Source organism: Taudactylus pleione, unplaced genomic scaffold (assembly GCF_031769625.1).
Source record: "Taudactylus pleione unplaced genomic scaffold, aTauple2 ptg000089l, whole genome shotgun sequence".
Lineage (NCBI taxonomy): Eukaryota > Metazoa > Chordata > Amphibia > Anura > Myobatrachidae > Taudactylus > Taudactylus pleione.
Window position 1 is genome coordinate 16,575,208 of NW_028284491.1, and position 22,144 is coordinate 16,597,351.

The 22,144-nt window shown below is 41.0% G+C and overlaps 1 protein-coding gene across 4 annotated transcripts in view; it reads left to right on the forward strand.

Moving 5' to 3' along the window:
* The window catches only part of PDE1B (phosphodiesterase 1B), a 321,883-nt gene that overhangs the window by 46,758 nt on the left and 252,981 nt on the right, over positions 1–22,144 (forward strand). The window lies entirely within an intron of this gene.

Sequence of the window (22,144 nt, forward strand, 5' to 3'; positions counted from 1 at the left end):
TTTAAGCACAACATATTCTTATTGCTGTTGTTACCAGTCATATACAGTAAGTAGAAATGTTTTTGCTTGTTAGGATTAATGCCTGAAGAGAATTGATAATGTGAGAGGTGATGGGTTCGAATCCCAGGTATGACAGTATTGAGAAATGTGTGTTAAATAAAGGAGGTTGTAACTGAAGGTGCATATATTCTCCTGTAAATGTGAAAGGTGCTGAGTTCAAGTCCCAAGAAATATGTGATTTTAAATAAAGGATAATATAACTGTCAAGGAGCTCTCAAATTAAGTGCATGAATGTAGTATAACAGGACTGGTGTCCAAATGCATTTTCTTGGACTGATCTGAATGTCAGTATAGGTGTTCTATAAATGTTTGTGTATATTATATATATATAAAAAGTACTGTTATAGCGCTACACCTAAAATGTCAATATATGTGTCTTGGTTTGGTGTTCCTTCAATTTCTTAAAATACACTCCCCATATTTTGGGTGGCCGCTGTTATTCTCCTGTTGAGGCGTCTCAAGTGGTGGTAATGTCTAAGAAAGGTTGAGAATAATCGCTCTATGTGTAGTGAATGTAATGTGATTACCGAAAATAGAGATTCGAAAGCACATAAAATGGGTCTTTAAGGAACCAGTATGGCCTTCCCTCAGGATGCAGCCAGGAAGCCGATGGTTGAAATGCCGACCGCCGGCTTCCTGAATGTCAAATCCCGGTAAGGTACTAATGACAGGCATCGAAATCCCGACGCCTGTCATTATACCTACGCCGGGAGCCTGACGCCCAGCATACTGAATGAAGGTAAGCCGGGCGCCAGGCGCGGACAGCAACCTCTGAACTGTGCATATCAAACAGTCTGTGCAGCAAGGTGCTTAGCTTGTAGGTACGTTAGAGGGCTACATGCGACATCACCCATGCAGTTACATTATTCCACCTAACAAGTGATTAAATAAGCTATGAGGGCATAATCCAAAATGCAGTGATCTGGGATGTACTTCACAGATTGGACAGCAGTAAGTGAGATTCCTAACTTTTAGCTAGATGAAGAGAGAAGAATTAATCTATTAAATATTTAAAATGACTCTTGCATAGGTCTGGAATTAGCACGCTATAGTATTATAGTATTATCTGTTCATCTTGCTTTTATACTTTCAAATAGCATATAAAATCAGGTATTAAATAGATGGTAAAGTGTGTTTCACTTTAAATAAGAGAACATAGATTTGGTGTCATGAAGTCAGCAGTATGAACATGAGAGGTTGGCCTAAATAGATTTTTGTCCCAGATGACTGTGACTTTCCAGTACAAAGGACATCATTCTAATTAGCATGATAATAATTAAACTCCGGGTGGAGAAGGACTTCTATCTGGAGTGATTGGGCCATGGAATTATTCCGTCAGCAGTCTATGCATTAATAGAGAAAGAAAGTAGTTTCAATAGGTAAAGACATGGCTATATAATGGCTCTGCATCTAATAATAAAGCCAGCATCTTGAGATATTCCCTACCCTGCTCTAATTTGGCCACCAATGAAATTGTTAGAGTATCACAAACTTTCTCCATGTTATCGCTGTCAGTGGTGATTACCTGTCCAACCAGTAGATTCAGATCAAGACTTTCCTTATGTTGTAGAATGCTGGTTGAGCTGTTTTGTGAAGCACAGGTTTGCTAGGTTGATGCAATGTGTTAATTACTTATGAAGTAATTAGTTTGTTTCATTGGGCGAGGCATTGAGAACCAGTGCGAGAAAGGCTGTCTGAATTCTTGCTGGTAGCTGCTTATTTGTTTTAGAGCAGTTCTCTTGTTATAGTTTTATTTATATGCCATACATGTTTAATTTAATAGTGATGTACTGGAACAAACACAGTACATGATGAAAGGGAAATTCACAAAGACCATGCAATTATATTATATGCAATTCAGATTCCTATTCATAAAACTCCCATCCTCATCTCTGCAGGAAAATCAGGTAAGAGGGAGCAGGAGAAAAGAGCTAGATGTAGCATACTTGCCGACTTTGGTTAGTCTAGGTCAGGGGTCTTCAAACTTGGCCCTCCAGCTGCTGTGGAACTACACATCCCAGCATGCACTGCCACCTTTTTGATATAACAGCATGCTAAAACTATGTGCAGTGCATGCTGGGATGTGTAGTTCCACAGCATCTGGAGGGCCAAGTTTGAAGACCCCTGGTCTAGGTCCAGGAGATCTGAGGAGAAGAGGAGTCAGGTGGGCAATTGTGAAGTGTGTAATTGTGGCCCCGCCCCCTGTGATGTTTTGCCAGCATTCCGAGCATTGCTATGCGCCCCACAATGATGCGAACTGCATCAAGATCCGCATCCCGTCCACTTTACAGTCGGCTGGTGGGATGCACAGATTTGCTCACTTTCTCCCAAATTCATGAGTTTCTTGTTTTGTGTGTATGGTAATAAATGAGAATAATTGTCTTTATTCAGAGTTTTGTGCATCTTTCGGTCCACCTACCCTTTATCTGTGCTGTTGGTTTGCTCCTAGTCATCATTATCACCAGGGTGCACTTGTTCCATCCTAGGTCTAAAAGCTACATATGAAAACAGGCATATTTACAATTATTCCCAACATGTCCTCACTGAACTTGCCTACATAAGAACGCTCTTCTACAGTCTCTTCAGTTGTTAGTGGAGATGCCACTGAAATGTGGATGAACCTTGAGTTGTAGTTATAGTGCCGGATTAACAACAGGGTAGCAGGCAAAGTCACCCAGGTGCCCCCACACATTGCTACATCACCAGTGTGGGGGACACTGTGGCATATGTAAACTGGGTATTGTATTCTGTGTAACGTAATGTGAACTGGGGGCACTACAGTGGGTTTAACACATTTGTGCTGCTGGGAGTATATACATATTATACATTTTTAATAACATCGTCAGCATATTTTATAGACAATTTTTTTGGTAGGGCCCCCACAAGTTTGTTGCCATGGGGCCCCCACAAATCTTAATCTGCCCTTGTGTGCTTAGTTCTGGAGCAAGCACAGAGCAAAAACACCAATATACTCAGTGCCAGCAGGCAACCCCGCATTAGGGCCTATGTATTTTATATGTCTTTGTGAACACTCAATGGGGAAAGTAAGTAATGCAAGGTCAAATATTAGAAGAATTTCAGTTTTACTTATGTAATAAAATAACTATTGTGCCTTCTTTACTAGTGTGCTTTTCATCTATTATGAATTGAGTGGACTGTCCCACCATTCTGCGATCAAGACGTCTGTCCCAATAGGTGTGGGGAGGGGGAAGGGTTTTTGGGAAGTATTCTGCTGCTGCAACCTCCAGTAAAAGCCCTCTATTGGAGGCTTCAATTAGGTGTGAAAAGTCGTGTTTTGGCGAAAAGCGGTCGCAGCTGTGAACATTTAGCTTACAAGTGAGTATCGCGCTATCCAATTCCCGCATGAGCGAAAACTCCATAGACATAAAACGGGGAAAAGTGTTCACCATCCCAGCAGGTGAAAAATGTGCAAAATCCTTATGTTTGGATAAAAATGTGGGCGCTTGGTTCAGAACCTTTTGGACACCCCCCCCTAATGACCAATTAGGCAAAAAATGGGTATAAAGTACTGGGTCAGGTATTTTGGGGGGCTGTATGGATGGGACAGGTGTTTTTAGGACTGCAGGTGACTGCAGCAGATGTATTTTTAAATAATTTTATAAGTGCACTTTAAAGACACAGAAATATACTTGCATCCATTCTAATGTACCCCCAATGAACTGCAGTAATTAATTTCTCCAAAAAATATAGCTTTTTATCAATTTTCCACACTAATGCAAATAAGCATATAACAACCATTTCACACAATTTAAGAACTCAAAATGCTTCTATTTTGGCTATACTTCTATATTGAGTTCCTATGTCAGTTAGGCTTTTTATGGGGTACAGACTGATTTCCCCAAAAGGAGCTGTACTTTTCGCTAGTTTAACCATGCGCAATTATCGCACATATGCGTTTTTGCGTGTTTTTTAATTGGATAGGGCGAAAAACGGGAGCGCGCATTGAGAAAGTATGTGTACAGTTTGCACCAAAACTGGCGAATAGGGCGAAAACTTCTACGGCGATAAGTTTTCGTTTTATCGCGGCTAATTGAATACCGCCCTATGGTGCGGTCACACTCAAGTGTTGGGAGGTATGGCATAATGACACTTTAAAAGGAGACAACTGTGATGTGTACTTTAGAGGTTGTGTGAGGAGAAGCTGTAAGATGGACATGGATCATGAGTGATGTGACTGTGAGATAGTAATGGACATTGAATATCTATATCAGGAATATCTATATTTAGGGCCCAATCTTAGTCTAATTGCCAATTGATACAGGAAATTTGGACAATCATTGCATGGATTGCACAGCTTACACTATTAGAGAAGTGTTCTACTGCATTCTGTGACTGAAGATGGTATAATTTCGCCTATAATACACTTGGGTTATTATTAGCAAGCTTACATCAGTGGCAAACGCAGGATTTCTTGAGGGGGGTTTCCCAATTGCTTGATTTTAGAGTGAGTGTGGCCTGTCCATAAGAGGTCATAATGAGCACTTATCCAGCTTTAATGTGTTACATACAAAGTATATTGTGTTGCATAATTCCAGTATATACAGGACCAGCGATCACAGTAAGTCCTCAGATGCGGCAGTAGGTCCATCCTTTCTGAGCAGAATGTTTTTTTTCAGATGTGGGCACCATTCCTGAGCATTGGAGCAACTCCGGGAGTCTGAGGGAGCAGCAGAAGAACTTAGCACTGCCCTGGACATATACAGTCAGGTGCATAAATATTGGGACATTGACAGAATTTTCATATTTTGGCCTCTATTCACCACCACAATGGCTTTGAAATGAAACAAACAAGATGTGCTTTAACTGCAGACTTTCAGATTTAATTTGAGGGTAATTACATCCAAATCAGGTGAATGGTGTAGGAATTACAACGGTTTCTATATGTGCCTCCCACTTTTTAAGGGGCCAAAAGTAATGGGACAAACTAAACAATCCTAAATCTAACTTTCACTTTTTAATACTTTGTTGCAAATCCTTTGCAGGCAATTACAGCCTGAAGTCTGGAACGCATAGACATCACCAGACGCTGGGTTTCATCCCTGGTGATGCTCTGCCAGGCCTCTACTGCAAAAGTCTTCAGTTCCAGCTTGTTCTTGGGGCATTTTCCCTTCAGTTTTGTCTTCATCAAGTGAAATGCATGCTCAATCGGATACAGGTCAGGGGATTGACTTGGCCATTGCATAACATTCCACTTTTTAGCCTTAAAAAACTCTTTGTTAGCTTTTGCAGCATGCTTCGGGTCATTGTCCATCTGCACTGTGAAGCGCCGTCCAATGAGTTCTGAAGCATTTGACTAAATATGAGCATATAATATTGCCCGAAACACTTCAGAATTCATTCTGCTGCTTTTGTCAGCAGTCACATCATACAATATCCCAATATTTATGCACCTGACTGTATGTACATATCGGTCTCCTTATGTACTGGATAGTGTATTATTATACAGTATTAATTATTAACCCTATTGATGGTTTATAGCAGTGCACCCCTAACAGTGCATGCTTTCCACATCTCCTAGTTGGTGCACAGGTTATTTATTACTGGCTGACACATTTTAAAAGATCCACAGTTGGTGCTAATCATTTCATTTGTGATACTGAGAAGAACATGCAGCACTAGTAACATTCTATTATAGTACTATTTCTATTGTGGCCATGGTATGTGCTGGTGAGGGGGGTTTCCAGGCAGACGGAAACCCCCCTGCGTTTGTACATGCAATGCAAACTGTTACATTGTAGCAATTTGTAGCAAACAATAAACAGCAAGCTTATACATGGTCAGATATGTCAGATGAACGATTGAATGATTTTACCGATTTGAATGATTGAACGATTTCAGACAGTATTAAAATTAATGGAATCGTCCAAATCTGACTGCAAATACATCAGATGTCAGATATCGTTATCTGACAAACAGGAACGCGTATCGTTCATCGTTGCAGTAACACATGTCAGATTTTCTTTCAGATATGAATGATTGAACAAAATTTTATCGTTCAGATGTGACAGAAAATCTGAGCGTGTTTATGCACCATTAAGCTGCTCATCCACTAGATGAGCTGAAGGCGACTGCACGATTACGACATTGCAATCGTGCAGTCGTTTGTCAGTCTGTGATGAGCCTGCACTGAGCAGTCGTTCAGTACAGGCTCATCAATCATCTGCAAACATGCTCAACCTGACATTATCGTCAGGTTGACCAGCTTGTTTGCATGATGATAGATGTCTAAACGACCAGCGGGAGAGCGCATCGCTGGTCGTTTTAGACATTTTTGCAAACGATTTGCGAATGATATCTTAATCGTCTAGTGGATGGGCACCTTTAGATTGCTCTGTTGCTTTCAGTTACTGGACTGTGCAAGTTTGCACCTATGTTGTTGCATAACCTATTCTGAAAAACACTTAAGTCATGAGAAGAGAGGTGAAAAAGGTAATTCTATTGCTCTAATATCACTTTCGGAAATTTTAGGTCCATATTACGTAAAAAGAGATTTATTGGATTTTGCTGGTAGTGTTTCTGCTTTTGCTTGTCCTCTGCATGATGTGTCACAATGAACAATAGAGCACCAGCAACATCACTCACAGAACACTTTTTCAATCTAAATCTTGGCCTTGGAGATACAGAACTGTTGATACTCCAGTGAAGTTTCAAAACACCGAAGGGGATAAAATGAGTGATTACATTTAAAGCTTCAATCGGCACATTAAAAACAAGGCTAAACGTGGACCGTGCATTATGGCTTAAAAATAAACCTCATATTCCAATCTTCAATGCATAGAATATCAGATGTTATCAAGATTTCTTATTTTCACAGCCAACATAAACCAAAGAACATCTGACTGTGAGGCTTGTTTTCTGTCATTTCCCAACACATTAGAGTACGTGCCTATTTCCGCACCCCTCTCATCCTCAGATAATGATGGTGATTATAGATCTTTGTTTGGTTAAATGAGCCAACATTTCACTCCGGGCCAGGGTGGCATGTTCTCCTTTTGGGTGTATGTTGCGGGGTTGTGACATCATAGCTTGGCGCCCCACTTCCAGCCCATTACCAACCTGGAGAACCAGCAGCAGGTGGCTTCACAGCTACAATGCTTTCTTTTAAAGCCTTGGCTGGGTCATGGGTGGAACAGACCTGACCACCGTAACAGGGTGGTAGTGCGTCCTGTGCTGGCCCTGCCCTTTTAGACCTGTAACAATGATGTCACGACAAGGGGTGGAGGCACTAGCTCTGGGAAGTAGAGCACTAGGCAGCTTTACAGTAATGCTGTTGTTCCAGGCACCCTGAAAGCCACATACAGGTGCCCTGTTGCAACAACGGTGCCATCCCAAGATCCCTGCGTCCTCTGCGACTGCACCACTCGTACACCCATAGTTATGGCCCTGCATGGGGGCTTAGCACATAGACTTGTAGGTAGTAGATTCGGATGTTGGCATGTGGTGTAATGCAGATGTACAACAAACGTTGGACACCAGACCATCTCTCATGCAGAAATACTGTAACAACTATTATATACACATTTCCTATAGCATGATTCAGAAAAAAATATTTACATTTTAACACCATTTTCCACCAGCATAAAACGTAACATTTTATACATTTTATGACATATGTGTCTTTTAGTGAGATTGATTATATGTTGTTTCATTTTGCATTCTAGTAAATAAATAACTTTTTTTAGATACGAACAAAGTATAAATTGAATTTGTCAATTGTATTCACCCCGATTCCTAAGCTGCCTTTCTATACATATAAATCGTAACACTTTCCAGAACATCCTAATGCCTACTTACTCCAGCACAATACTTAAGCAGTTGTTATTTGCTCTTTAAAAAACACCTTACTCCACCAGCAGAGTTCTTAATCACAGCAATGTTAATTTGCTACATATAGATGTTCAGCAGCATTATCACAGTCACTGAGGATTATGCTTTCACATTACCGTCCTCTACACCAGGGACCACTTTTTGCAGCTCTCAACTGTTTCATTAGCAAAGAATGGGATACTGAAGTCAGGTTGCCTAGTCGCAGTGGCGACACCTCAGGACATGGCCGTATTTTACTAGGATGCTTTCCACCAGACGCTGATCCACAGTCATATTATAACACAGGGACTGTCACTGGTAACATTGCTTGTGATGCTGGCACAATCCTCCTCTTTTATACAGTACTTCTCTTTTCCATATACAGGGACTCTTTAATCCAGCCACAATGCTGCCTGACGCAATACCCTTCACCGCCACTTCCCTCAAGTTATCGGGGTACTTTATAAGGGTGCTCTCATACTGATGAGACCTCTTCTCATCCACCACACACTTCCAATTCATCCACACTGTCAGACTGATGGAGACTATGGAGACTCCCTCTCTTCTCCCCACATATGGGGTACTTCTCATAAAGATGCCCGTTCACCGTTATGGGGCTATTGGTCTTTTGCTTATTATGAGGCTTTCACCTTTTCTTAATATCCCAACTGTGGCTCTTGACCTGTGACTACCAGATCGCCAGGAATCAGGACCTCCTCCCTCCTGATCAATTCTAGTTCAAATAAGGGAGACAGTTATTTAAGACAACAATTTCACCTGATTTTGAGATAACACCAGTCCTTTTTTTTTTGTCCTACTGCTGCAGAGAGCCTGGCAAACACTTTAGAAACATAATCCGGACTCCATAATATCCTGTATATGACTGCTTTTATAATTGATGTGTCAATAACTCAAGTGCTTGAAAAATCCCTTTGACAGAATGGCAGAATTTATATTGGAATTTTTTTCACGTCCAGCATCAGTGGAGTGCTGCGGCTATAGTGATTTATGATGAGACTGGTAGCCCAGTGTAGCTCTGCTATATACAGGTGGGTAAGAACTAAAAAACGTTATTATAAAAAAAATATATCAGGATCAGTTTAAACAAAAAGACAGTCGACAACACAGAAGTCTTCTATTTTTGGATTAGTATACTTCATAATTTATATTACTTTTGCTGAGCGGCTGTACTACTCCTTTTTAACTTTTTCATAGTTTTAGATAGATTATCTTGATACAAACTTTGGGGCCTATGTATCAATCTGCACAGTGTCGGATTAAAGTTTGGGAGTTCCCTGTTGTTAATCCAGCGCTGAATCTGCAGATGTGGGTCTGTTTTCTTTCACCACAATTTATTAACAAAAGCTCTCTGGGAACTCGCAGTGACCCTATCTTAATGTTCCGTGGCACACGTCATGGGTGTCCCCTATCCCCTTTATTATTTAATATTTCAATGGATCCTTTGCTTAGAAACTTACATTTCTGGCCTTGGTTGGAGGGTATTAGTGTGGGTGACACTACGGTCAAACTTATGGCGTTTTGCTGATGATGTGCTAATATACATTTCTAACCCAAGATCCTTGCTATGGCCACTTCTGAATAAATTGGCTTTGGTAAAATTTTCGGATTTTCTTTACATATTGATAAGTCAGTGGCCTTATACTTAAAATTTTTTGAAAATGGTTTATTGTCCAAAGTTTTTTATATCCCCGACAAGTACTCCCTATTGTTCTGTCCCAAAAAGATTTTACTTCAATTACTTGCTAATTTTGTAACTTTATTTGGAATCACAAATTAACTCGCATAGGCCTTGTGAGACTGTGTCAAACCAAAATCAATGGCGGTATTAATTTCCCTGACGTGGTGCAATATAACTATGCCGCACTTTTCCTATACAGGTTGAGTCTCCCATTTCCAAATATTCCGAAATACGGAAAATTCCGAAATACGGAATAATTTTTCCATGACTGAGAAAATTAAACCTTTGATTTTTGATTGTTCAATGTACACAAATTTTTGTCTAAAGCACAATTTATTAAAAGTAATGTATAAAATTACCTACAGGCTGTGTGTAAAGGGTGTATATGAAACATAAATTAATTTAATTTCTGTACACAAGCTTTGTTTGAGCCACAATATTATTGAAAATAGTGTATAAAATTACCTGCAGGCTGTGTGTATAAGGTGTGTATAACACATAATGCATTCTGTGTGTACATTGGGGTCCCATTCCTAAAATATTTCATTATGATGTGCAACTATTCCAAAATACGGAATATTCCGTTATCCAAAATACCCCTGGTCCCAAGCATTTTGGATATGGGAGATTCAACCTGTATTTGAGAGACTGGCTACATAACAGACATTTACAGACACTCCCCTTGAACAGGGTTTTTTTACCACACTTCTCATTGGTGGCTTTCTTACATTAATCTGACATTGATATTCCTTCCTCTCTACTTGATAATCCCCTCCTTATAACTGCAAGGAAAATGTGGCTTCTTCTACGCATAGGTTTCAACTATACCCCAATAAACTGTCCATTTGCCATTTTCGCAGAACCCAGATTTTCAATGTGGAGAGGCTTCTCAACCACTTCATGTATGGTAGAAGGACTGGGTTGTGCACTGTTGGCCAGGTAATTGATACAAGTTCTAAGAAACCACTTTGCTATTCTGATGCTCTCAGTAAATTCTCTTTTATTGGTACATTTGGCCTTCCTTTTCTCAAAGCCAAATATTATGTTAGGAAAATTTAGAGGTCTATCCTGGCGGGTGACTGGAGCAAACCTCTAAATGATCTTTTATTTAGGCCTCCTCCATTTCGTAAAGCTATTTCCTTTCACTATCGGTTCCTTAGGCTTCCTGTAGATCACAGCCCTCAAGACGGCTTTTGCCCAATGAATAGAACACTTTCCATCCCTAACTACGGAGGAGCTTCTTAAAATGCTATCTCCCTGCTGCTAAATATACCAAAATGTTCCTTAATATTTTTCAAAGGGCTTATATTTCCCTCCATAGTGGATTTATTATCGGTATATTGGATAGGCTTGCCCAAAGTGTCAACAATCTTCTGTCGATCTATACCACTGCCTATGGTGGTTCCCCTTAATTAAATGCTTTTGGTTGTCCGATTGGAGATTTGCCTCTGCTCACCTAGTCAACTATGTCCCATTGATACCTGAATGGGCACTTTTTGGCATCCTACCATCTGTCACTAAAGTTTCCAGAGATGTCAAAAGATTGTTGTTAGCCATTTCTTCTGCTGCCTGAAAGAGTATCCTATATTTGTGTATTCAGAGCTCTCTTTCCTCTTTGGAATTATTTAAGGAAAAACTTTTCTTTTCGTTTCATATGTACTGGTTGGAGGCATTTCTTCAAAAGGAAACCTGTGTTAGAATTGTTTTTGCTTTATCAATATTCTTCCCCATTCCACCAAAATTTCCATTCACGACTGTTTCTGTACAACCCATCAAGATGCACCAATAGCTGTATGACTCATTTTATACTTAGTTCTCAATAATTTTACTCTGTGTGATATTCATTCTGTTAGGATGTCACCCTGTTGCCACAATGTAAACGTTTTGTCTTCTCAGACCTGGAACTTATTTCTATGTAACCTAATGTTGTTATTATTATTATTATTATTATTATTATTATTATTATTATTATTATACAACTTATGTGATTGTTTTTTATACTTCAATAAAGAAAAACATTATAAAAAAAAAAGTGTTTTCTGGAGCAACTGCTTGTTATTCAGCTCCCCAGCAATACTGGCTGGCAGAGGTAAGGCTTTGCCAGCTCACATAGACGCTGTGCAACCCCAGACTGCAGGTTCATTAAAAAATAGATGCATTGACAAAAAATAAAGAATATATTTGTCTAAGGGAAAATGTTTCATTTTAATATTAAAGCATTATTTTCCAGCAGAGGTCCTCCTGAGATAGCGATAACAATAGGAGGAAGTCAGCGGCAAATGCACTGCTGCTATCATTGTTAAGTAGGCAAAGCATTGGGAAGCTACTGCAGTGGGTAGCCGGAGAAAGCTATCATCATCATCAATATCCAGCATAGGTGAAATGAAGGGGTGGTCCGTGTATGCACAGGACCACCCATTAACAAGGGCCACATCTTAAATGCTATGGGCCGCCTGGTTGAGACTTTATGCGGCCAGACTAAGAACAGTGATTAAGGTTGAGGACTATGCAGAGCTGCAGACTCCCTTCTGCCTCCACCCCCATCCAGGGATAGCTTACAACTGGCGAGGGTTTGCTAAATAGGGAAAATACTAACATTATGTCCAGCAAAAACACCAGTTTTTGATGAATTTATTGCTTATCTCTCTCTAACAAATATGCCCCAATGACTTAAATGAGATAATATTGGGTTTAAAATATATTTTATAGCAAAATCTGTCATCCAACTCATCATTTCAACCATACTTGGGAGTGATGTGTTTCAGCTTTCCCAGGGTAGTGCCGGTTTTATGATACTGGGAATATTTAAAATTGAACGTTTATTTTTTCTACAATTCACCATTAAAATTTCCCAGAGTACAATAATTAGTAGGATTGACTGACAGTATCGTCATGCAAAAAAAAGATTCATTAAGTAACAGAACAAATGTCAGGTGACGGGGATGCCCCAGTTCTCTGTTTTCAACAGAAGAAATCCCAAACTGTATAATACCATGAATTAGTGAAATAACTTTGCTCACATCATTTTGAAAGCTTATTAATATTTATCAGGTCTCGGCTTACAGCAGTGCCAACACAATCAGCTTCTTGTTTCTCTGCATTTTATGATACAACGCTTAATATGTGCATTTCAATGCACAAAGTACTTTTTATTGTATTTTTTTGTGAGGTAGTAGTTCATTTGGAATGTCTGCAGAATACTTGACACACAGAAATGATTATACACTGTCTAAATCTGAGAGGCTCCCTGCAGGTGGCAGAACGTCATTGAGATTGATTTCAACTGCAAAGAAATCTAATAATTGTAAGCGTTTATCCCTATGTAATAAAAAAAAAATTGACTTGGCATGGAAGAGCTGGCAAGTTATATCGGCTATTATGGCTTCTTTCCTGCAATGGTCACTCCTGCATTTAATCTTGATCATATTAATTAAAAGCCTATCAGTCAGTGATTTAGGTGATAGCAAAATAAAATGTGTGAAGCAATTTAATGTTTTACATGTTGAAGTTACTAAGATCATCTCTAGGCATCTTTGCGGACTAACCTTCATCCAAAGCTCAAAATTAAATTCAATTTCAATGCTGACCCATATGTTTTCAATGTAACATCAGTACTATGCAGTATATGTGTTTCAGAGATTTTAAGGACATGTTATGTATCTGAGTTACTAGCCTCACCTGTTACACAACTTTCAGCTGGATCTGTACAGATCTATGTGCATGATATGTTCAAACCTATTCACACTTTTGTTCTGTGTGTATGTTTGTGTCAAATACACAATATGTGCTGCACTGTCTCTAAGTGAAATAACAAACCCCTATTCATTCGAGTAGAACAGAATAATTCAAATAACCTTGTACAAGGTCGTTTTTACCTCAGATAGTCATACAGTGAAAAAGATTGAATGCTCTTTGGTGCATGTATCTTTCATAGCGGTTTATGCTGCCAGGCCATGCAGTGTGCTTAACATAAATATACATTTATATCTATAATGCTGTCAGCATTCATAATTGAGTTTTTCTTGAAAAGTGTACAGACAGGGAGAGCCGCGTCTCTGGGCTATACTCAGTCTTCTGACTATTCAAGGTAGTTTAGACGAATACCACTTCAAGGGAGTGTTCACAATCTACAAGTAAAAGAATGGTCCGTTCTCCCCTTTACAAGATCTGTAACTGCTAAGCTGCATTGGGAAGAGGAACGTCTCTATGTAAGGGAGACAGAAGAAAGGAGTGGGAGGGTGTAAAGTGCCATGATTTTGTGGGGTATTCCCAGGGCTCCCCTCCGTAACACTCTGCAATATTCATTCGGGAACACATCTTGGTTATCAATCAGTGTGAATGGACAGATGAGCCCTTCAGCTATGACAGAGCAGTTGCAGGAGCCTAGCAGTTGAATTACATGCTTGCTAGGTACTGTAGCTATATAGGATTAGAGCCAGCAGTGCTGCAATATGATGTAAGCCATACTGTTCTCTGCTATTTTCTTTAGTCACATTTCTTTTTTTGCTTATTACCATTTCAACGTGCAATCAAAAAATGGCAGTGCTCCTGGTTTCATGTAGCATTGATGTAACTATATTACTTTCATTGCCTCATATCTTTTTTGCTGTGGGTAGCATAACCACAAAATAATCTAACTAGGTTTAAGAGGAACCATATACTGTATAATGTTTGAACTGATCATGATGGACTTCAAGGGTAAAAATGCTAATAGCAGTTTCCTCATCATTTAAGTATCATGCCTGCTTAAGAGAAACCGAACTAACCCTGATAACTGCAGTCACCACAATTGATGATGATGTTTCATCAGCGATAACTCCTCTCTTGTATGGACCAATGTAGCCTGTGACTGCTATTTTTGGATCTGAGTACCGCCGTCCATATCGCATATTATTTATATATATATATATATATATATATATATATAAAATAAGTAGAATGGTGAGCCACTAAATCTGTGCTGTGATAGTGGGCTCCACCCAAACAACCAAACCTATCAGCTGCCCAGAGGATACAGCTCACGTGGGGCTGTGGCAGCCAACCAGGCACGGAGGCCATACCTGCAAGAAGCAGGCAGGAGACTGCGTGAAGTTGTGTGCAAACTAGCTGCCCTTGATAGTCAGGGCTGAAGAAGTGAGTTAATGCCCTGAATGGGGGCTAGGTTGTTTCTTATTTTCTGTTGCTGTATGCTGACAATATTAAAGCACCATTGTGTTTGTTTTAACCTGGACAAGCTGTATGGTGACAATTATTTGAGTACCCAAATACTGCACCACTGACCACTATACTGAGTAAAATACCACTGAACGTCACAATATATATACATGGCTTGAGAGTGGTCATGCACATCACGTTGCTCTATCCTCATGCACAGGAGGCTTCCTTCCTTCAGCTTCTCTGCCTCGCTGGGGAATTGTGATTGAATTAGGCAGCCCCCCCCCCATGAGGGAGGACAGATCTTTTCTTTATTGCTGTATGCATTGAAAACATGATGGGTCTCCTTTGGTATAAGTACGTGACATGTCTTATTGAAAGGGTCTGATCACTATAATTTCTTCCCTGAAGAGCTGCACAGAATCTATATTCATACAAACTGCTCCTGCAGTATCATTCTGCATAGCCATATATTTTGATTAATAGAACATCTGGTCATTATGGCTTAACATTGTTCTCCAGCAGTATTCTCTTCTACCGCACACAGCATGTATGGTGATAATAGTGGGAACGATTTGCAGTGATCACTGTGTCAGATCTTTGTGTTAGGTTCTGCTCTGCATATTTTACTGATACTGCGCTAGAAGCATTTGTATCCGCATAGCATGGGATCTTCTGCTGCACATATATTATGATCACTTTGTAGATGTGTAGATTACAATGAGCATTTTAGACACAAACAACAGGTGTGCAGGCATCTAATTAGTCATGTTTGATATTTATTGGAATAAAGTGGCATTATTCCTCTTCTAAATAGTGAGTGCCGACTCTTTTGACTTTAACCCTAATCACTATGTATGGAATGCCAGGCTGGTATTCCAATCAGCACACTGTCACTGCCCGTTTCCTGAGCTGCCGCAGTGGCTGTGCAGGGGAGCCAGGTTTCAAAACATGCAGCTGGAGGAGGGAATATAGTAGATACCAATGCAATAAACCAAAATAACACCAGCATCCTCAAATTACAATACAATAATAAACCAGCAACTACTGATAATAAAACATACATGCTACAGACATATGTGTAAGTAGTACATGGAAAAAAAATGCCGTCAGCAGACTTTGTTCATTATTAACAAGATTATATAGATTTTATATACACTTTGTCAATATATATCATCAATATTAACTTAATCATATAGGCCCTCATTCAGAGCCGTACGCAAACAGCAGTACGCTCGTTGCGTGCCGATGTTGACTAACCGCGCATGCGTCGGTGTAACACTGCGCATGTGCGTACGGCAGATTGCAAGCTTATTTTGTCTCGTTCGTAAAAAAGCGTACAGGAACTGACATGTCCAATGTGATTGACAGAACAGGGCGTTTTTGGGTGTTGACGGGGGTGGAGATCGAAAAACGCAGGCGTGTCGAGGCGTTTTTGGGGCGTACATACATTAGCAGATGCGAGCGTAAAATGTGTTCGGACCGACTCATACGTCACTGGATGATCCTCTTTCCCTTCAAAATGCTCGCAGAGCTTAGGGTCTGGATTACTCGACCACATTGGCGATGGCCTTCTCCTCCATCCCGGCACTCCACGATGTTGCAGCGATTAATCGCGGGTGGTCAGAACAGCAATTAGTGTTGGATTGAAAACCGGCTTGGTATGTGTTTTGAAAGCAGTTTTTTGGGTTAGCACAAAAGCGTACGCAGGTGGAAATCATAGCTGCTAATGTCATGATTACACGATCAATTTGCGTACATTTGTGGGGGTTTCTTTTGGGCTCAATTTGTTGGTTAGGGCCTATTGTAACAATAATGTCATCATGTTTTTTTTGTTTTTACCTTTTTCTTTTGGCCTGTTGAATTTGCATCGTTATGTTAAATTTTAAACGTTCCTTAAAGAGCCCTTTTTTTTTTTTCATGTAAAATGTGGTTTTTGCCTTTTGGCCCAGGATTAAATGTAACCCATTTTGACAATAATGTGAGAATACAATGTCAGACTTTTTTTTTATTTTTATTGCTCAAACAAAAACTAAAATAAATAACTGATTTTTGACAAAGTTTTTTTGCAGGGTTCATTCCCAAAGTTACAATAATTGGGCCAACATAAAAGATTTATGAAACGTAGAACACAAAATTAAAAACAATTCACAAGAAAGGAGAGGGAAGTTTTGACCAGAAAGGAATATGAGCCAAGCACAGAAGGAGTGTGGGAAAAGTCGCCATTGCTGTCACCGTTTTTTCACCCGTTTGGCTGGGGGAGGGAGGGCGCCAGACCGGGTCCGGGATGTCATCGGGCTGGCCTGTCCAGAGGCAGATGTTGTGGTCTCTGGACTAGGCACAGGGCTAGGCACATTTGGAGGATTGGCTGATGTTGTGCCAGAAGTGGAGGATCCTGATGTTCCGGCAGGAAGGGAGGTCGGCTCCACCATGTGCTGGCGAACGACCTGCTCCAGGGCATTGGCGATGCGGATGTTGGCCCTGGTATTTTCCGCCAGGGCCTGACCAATGGTCAAGCAGCAATGTGCTCCAGGGCCTCAGCCACCCGTATCAGACTGGCGTCCATCCTCTGCAGAATCTCCGTATGGAAATCCGATTTGAAATTGAGTTTTGTGAGGAGGGCCACTGCCTGCGAGGGGGATTGCCCTGGACTGGCTTCAGCAGGGTCCTCAGCCGGACGTACTGGTTCCTCCCCTGCAGAGCCAGCAGAAATTCTGCGGCCAAGGCTCCCCTCTGGAGCAGACTCATCCGCCTGTGTCTCTGTTTGGAAAAATGAGAAAAGACTCGCATTAGAATCTACATATTGGCACAATAACATTTCAGAGTTGGTGACATCACAAGATTTACCTGGGACAACATGAGGAGCCGCAAAGTCTGGCATGTCCGTATCCATGTTGGACACGCCAAACACCTCCACAGGCTGCACACACCCCTGTGCCAGCTCTTCTAAATCCGTCAACTCCAATGACACAGGGGTGGGACCCCCACCTGCCCCCCTTGCATGCCTAGCCCTGTCCGCCAGTTTTTGCTTTAGGCGATATTTGAAGTCGCCCCATCTGTGGGATAAAATTGGAACCATTATCCTTTTGTTTAAAATGGGGTTTGTTTATAGGGGGGGCAAGTGTTTACTTACCGCCGTTTGACATCCCGGGCTAGACGGACATAATCACCCACCCTATTGACAGCAACGGCTACCTCTTCCCACATTCTCCACTTCTGGCTTGTACTCATATTCCTGTCTGCCTGTGGCAGGATGTCCACACACTTCTGAATCAAAACCTCCATCTTTCTTGTGAAATGTGGCTGCCTTTTCTTTTTGGCAGCTTTGCCCGGAATACTGGGCCCAGCAGCCTCTTCCATGTCATCCTCCTCACCTATTTGTGTAATATGCAGATTTCTCAACTTCACAACTTGCCCAATATTATGTTTCAAATTAATCATTGAGACAAAATGCATGAAAGACTTACCGCCTGACTGTTGTCCATTGTTTCCCTGGTCTGTAGCCATGTCTGAGCTCCAAACAAGAAATACACCAGAATTTAAATGTTGTTTCGTGACGTATTTATACATGCGTCCTTATTTTGCGGCCGCAGCACTGATTGTGCGTTCCTATGATCCCTCCTTAATTTTTGCGGGAAACTAAACACTATTTATGGCTTGGTGTGTCTCGAGTCGAGGTGGCGTTTTTGGATTGTTGGAGGTTACCTTGGTGTGGAGTTTCTTGTTTGCGGATTAAGGAGTTGGCGTTTGGAGTTTATTTTGTTTGCTAGAGTTGCGTTTTTATTTTCCGGTCGCTTTTTTTTTGGATATTTTTTTGGCCTCGTTTCTTGATTTGGTAAGTTTTGTGAAGTCTAACTTTGGTTCAATTGGTGTCTCCTTCTGTTATTGTTATTGTTCTTAATTTTTTTTACCCCTAATTTCATCTCTTTTAGGTTTTTTTTTCTTTCGGCCCCAAAGGCCCCAAAGACCTTTTGATTGGGAATCTTATATATTTGCTCTTGGTAAGTCCATTTTTTTACTTGTATTTGCGAACTAATTAGCGCATTTTTCTCTGTTTGTATAGTGACTTGTATTTGCGAACTAATTAGCGCATTTTTCTCTGTTTGTATAGTGACTTGTATTTGCGAACTAATTAGCGCATTTTTCTCTGTTTGTATAGTGACTTGTATTTGCGAACTAATTAGCGCATTTTTCTCTGTTTGTATAGTTTCTTGTATTTGCGAACTAATTAGCGCATTTTTCTCTGTTTGTATAGTGACTTGTATTTGCGAACTAATTAGCGCATTTTTCTCTGTTTGTATAGTGACTTGTATTGGCGAACTAATTAGCGCATTTTTCTCTGTTTGTATAGTGACTTGTATTGGCGAACTAATTAGCGCATTTTTAAATGCTTATTCATCCTGTAAAATTGTTTGTGTTTTCCCTTTAGCATTTTTGGCTTACATTTGACCCCAATTTGTCGTACTGTGTGCAATGTCGTTTTGCTCGTTGCCCAAATGTGTGTTTCGCCTATTTTATGTTTTGTCTTGCACCAAATTTAGAAACATAAATGCACAGACTAAACTTTTTTTTTTTAATATTGGGAATATTTTCAGTTTGGACGTATCATGACAATACCCCGGCATGTAAGCAGCAATGGATGGTATCATCAAGCTAAGTTGTTTTAATTTTCTTTTGGGGTGGGTAAAAAGCCTTACATTCAAATCTTGCCATTTCAGGTTGATCTGGGGCAGATTGTTCTGGCCATGCTCCCGGAAGCCGACCAACCTCAATCTCATCCCAGGCGTAGGCATCGTAGGCGTGCAAGGCCCCAGATATTTCGAACACGTGTCACCCTTTTTGGAATGCCCGATGATGAGGTTTTAAGACGCTACCGTCTTCCTCCCAAAATCATCATAGACACTCTCTCATTAAGAGAGAGTGATCTTGAGCGGCAAATTGACAGTCCAACAGCAATACCACCACTTACGCAATTTATGGCGGTGTTACATTTCTGTGCCTCAGGATCGTTTCAAACAACGGTGGGAATAGTGGCGGGCATCTCACAATCCTCCTTTTCCAGGATCCTGAGGGCAGTGATGGAGGCACTTTTCAAGCACCTCCATCATTTTCTTAAAATGCCTTTGGATATGGGTGCCCTTAGTGTGGCCAAGGCCAATTTTTACCAAATAGCTGGCTTCCCACACATCATAGGGGTTGTGGATGGTACTCACATACCACTTCAGCCTCCAGCACGGCTGGAGGCCATATTTCGCAACCGTAAACACTATCACTCCCTGAATGTAATGGTGGTATGTGATGCCTCCCTCCAGATCCTGTCCCTGAATGCTAAATTACCAGGAAGTGCACATGACTCCTTCGTCATCCGGCAATCAGGGATATGGCACAAATTAACCAACCTACAAGCTGGTGATGCGTGGCTTCTGGGTAAGTGGAGACCTTTAGTACATAACAATGTTAAGCTTGATACACAGTGATCCTGATGTTGTCTATTCTTTTTCACAGGAGACAGTGGCTACCCTTGCATGCCCTGGCTGCTCACTCCTTATTTGGCTCCCACACCAGGCCCACAAAGTGAGTTTTTAATACCGCACTTACAGCCACCAGGCAAGTGGTGGAGCGCTGTATCGGCCTTTTAAAAGGCCGATTCAGATGCCTCCACCGCTCTGGTGGCGAGCTCATGTATTTGCCGGATATGGTTTCGAAAATTGTGGTCCTGTGTGGGATATTTCACAACATCGCCATAAGGAGTGGTGTCCCAATGCAGCCAGAGGATGCCTTACCTGAGGATGGCCCCCCCGAGGTTGGTCGGAGGTCAGTATGTGGGGGAGCCATACGCGATGATGTGGTGGCCCGATATTTTAGGTAATTATTGACCAAACAACAGTGTTTATACCCAATGTGTTACGGTTTGTTTGCGTTCATCTTTTTTTAAATTAATTTTTGCCCCATCTTCTGTTTGTTTGCATAATCTTTGGCACTCCCACGATGACTACTTCCTGCTACCCTTCAAAAACCTTTATGTGGAAACTTGTGGAATATATTATGTCACCCATATTGCAACGCCATATTTGTTGATTCATGTGGGCATGGACCTTCGTCAACCAGTTCTTGATTTGTTGTGTGTTTGTTTCCTGTTTTTGGTATGTGGTGTATCACTGTGTGTTTTGTTTGTGAGTGACCACTTTGTTTTTTGATTTCTGTTGTGAATAAATATTTGGAGAGTGTAATTTGTTTCCTTTTTGGGCACGTTAGAAGCAAGTGTAAACAAACTCCCAAACGTTAATTTTACCTAAGGGGTAACTCAGTAATGAAGCAAGTGGAGCTAAAATGTAATATGTTTTCGGGGTACTAACCAACACACCAAGGAATCCTGTACAATCAGTTGGCTTCGTAAGATCGGCCTAAGCAGATTGCCCACCAAATAGGAACCTGTAAAATGTTGTAAACTATAATGTTGCCCACCCCAAAAAAGGAAAATGACATTGGTACTGGTAGGTGTTTCTTGTGCCTGTTTGCATTCAAAATACAACACACAATCTGTAGTGAGATTAATTGGCAATCCTTGCTTGAAGAGTCTACTTATGTCAGTGTAAAGAATCTTGAATTTACAAAAAACGCATGAGACAGAGCGTTAATTAAAACTGATTTATTTTTAAACAATTTGTAAAAAAAAAAAAAAATAACTAATTCCTAAGGAGGACCGCCAGATGGTCAAGGCCCTGCAGCAGCACGGTGACTTGCTCCCGCATACGGGCCACACACTGACAGATTTCTGCCCGACGCCTCTGTTCCTCTGTGGGTGACAAAAGTTTGGGGATTAATACATCAATAATGAAGCAACATTCAAAAACAACACAAAACAAGCAAACCAAAACTTAAAAGCTTGTGCCAAAAACCAACATTACACGGATAAAACCCAGCACCCCAAAATGTCGTAGGCCAAAAATACAAGGGCCCCAAAAAAATGCACACAGGTGTGAAATGTGTATGGTGAAATCAGCAGGAACAGGTAAAGACAACCCCAAAAAAAACAAAAAGGCGACAAAAAGCCCACAAAAATGGGGACGACACATGATTACATACAAACAGTTTGTGGTGCACAAAAAACAAACAAAAACATACCGTTCTGCAAAACGCCAGAGCGAGAAGCCACTCCCTCGACCTCCTCGGAGGTGGCTACATTCCCCAAACCTAGGGGCAGGGTGTTGGCAGAATCCTGGGAGGGGGTATTTGGAGGAGGGGTGGTTGGAGGAGAGGGGGAATTGGGCTGGAGGGGAAGTAGCCCCGAAATCTCGGCCACAGGGTCTGGGGAGGAGGGGGTAATTGAGGAATTGGGGGTTGGCGAGAGGGGCCGTGACCGGCGTCTTGTCTGCCGATGACGCCGTAGTCTTTGCTGTGCCC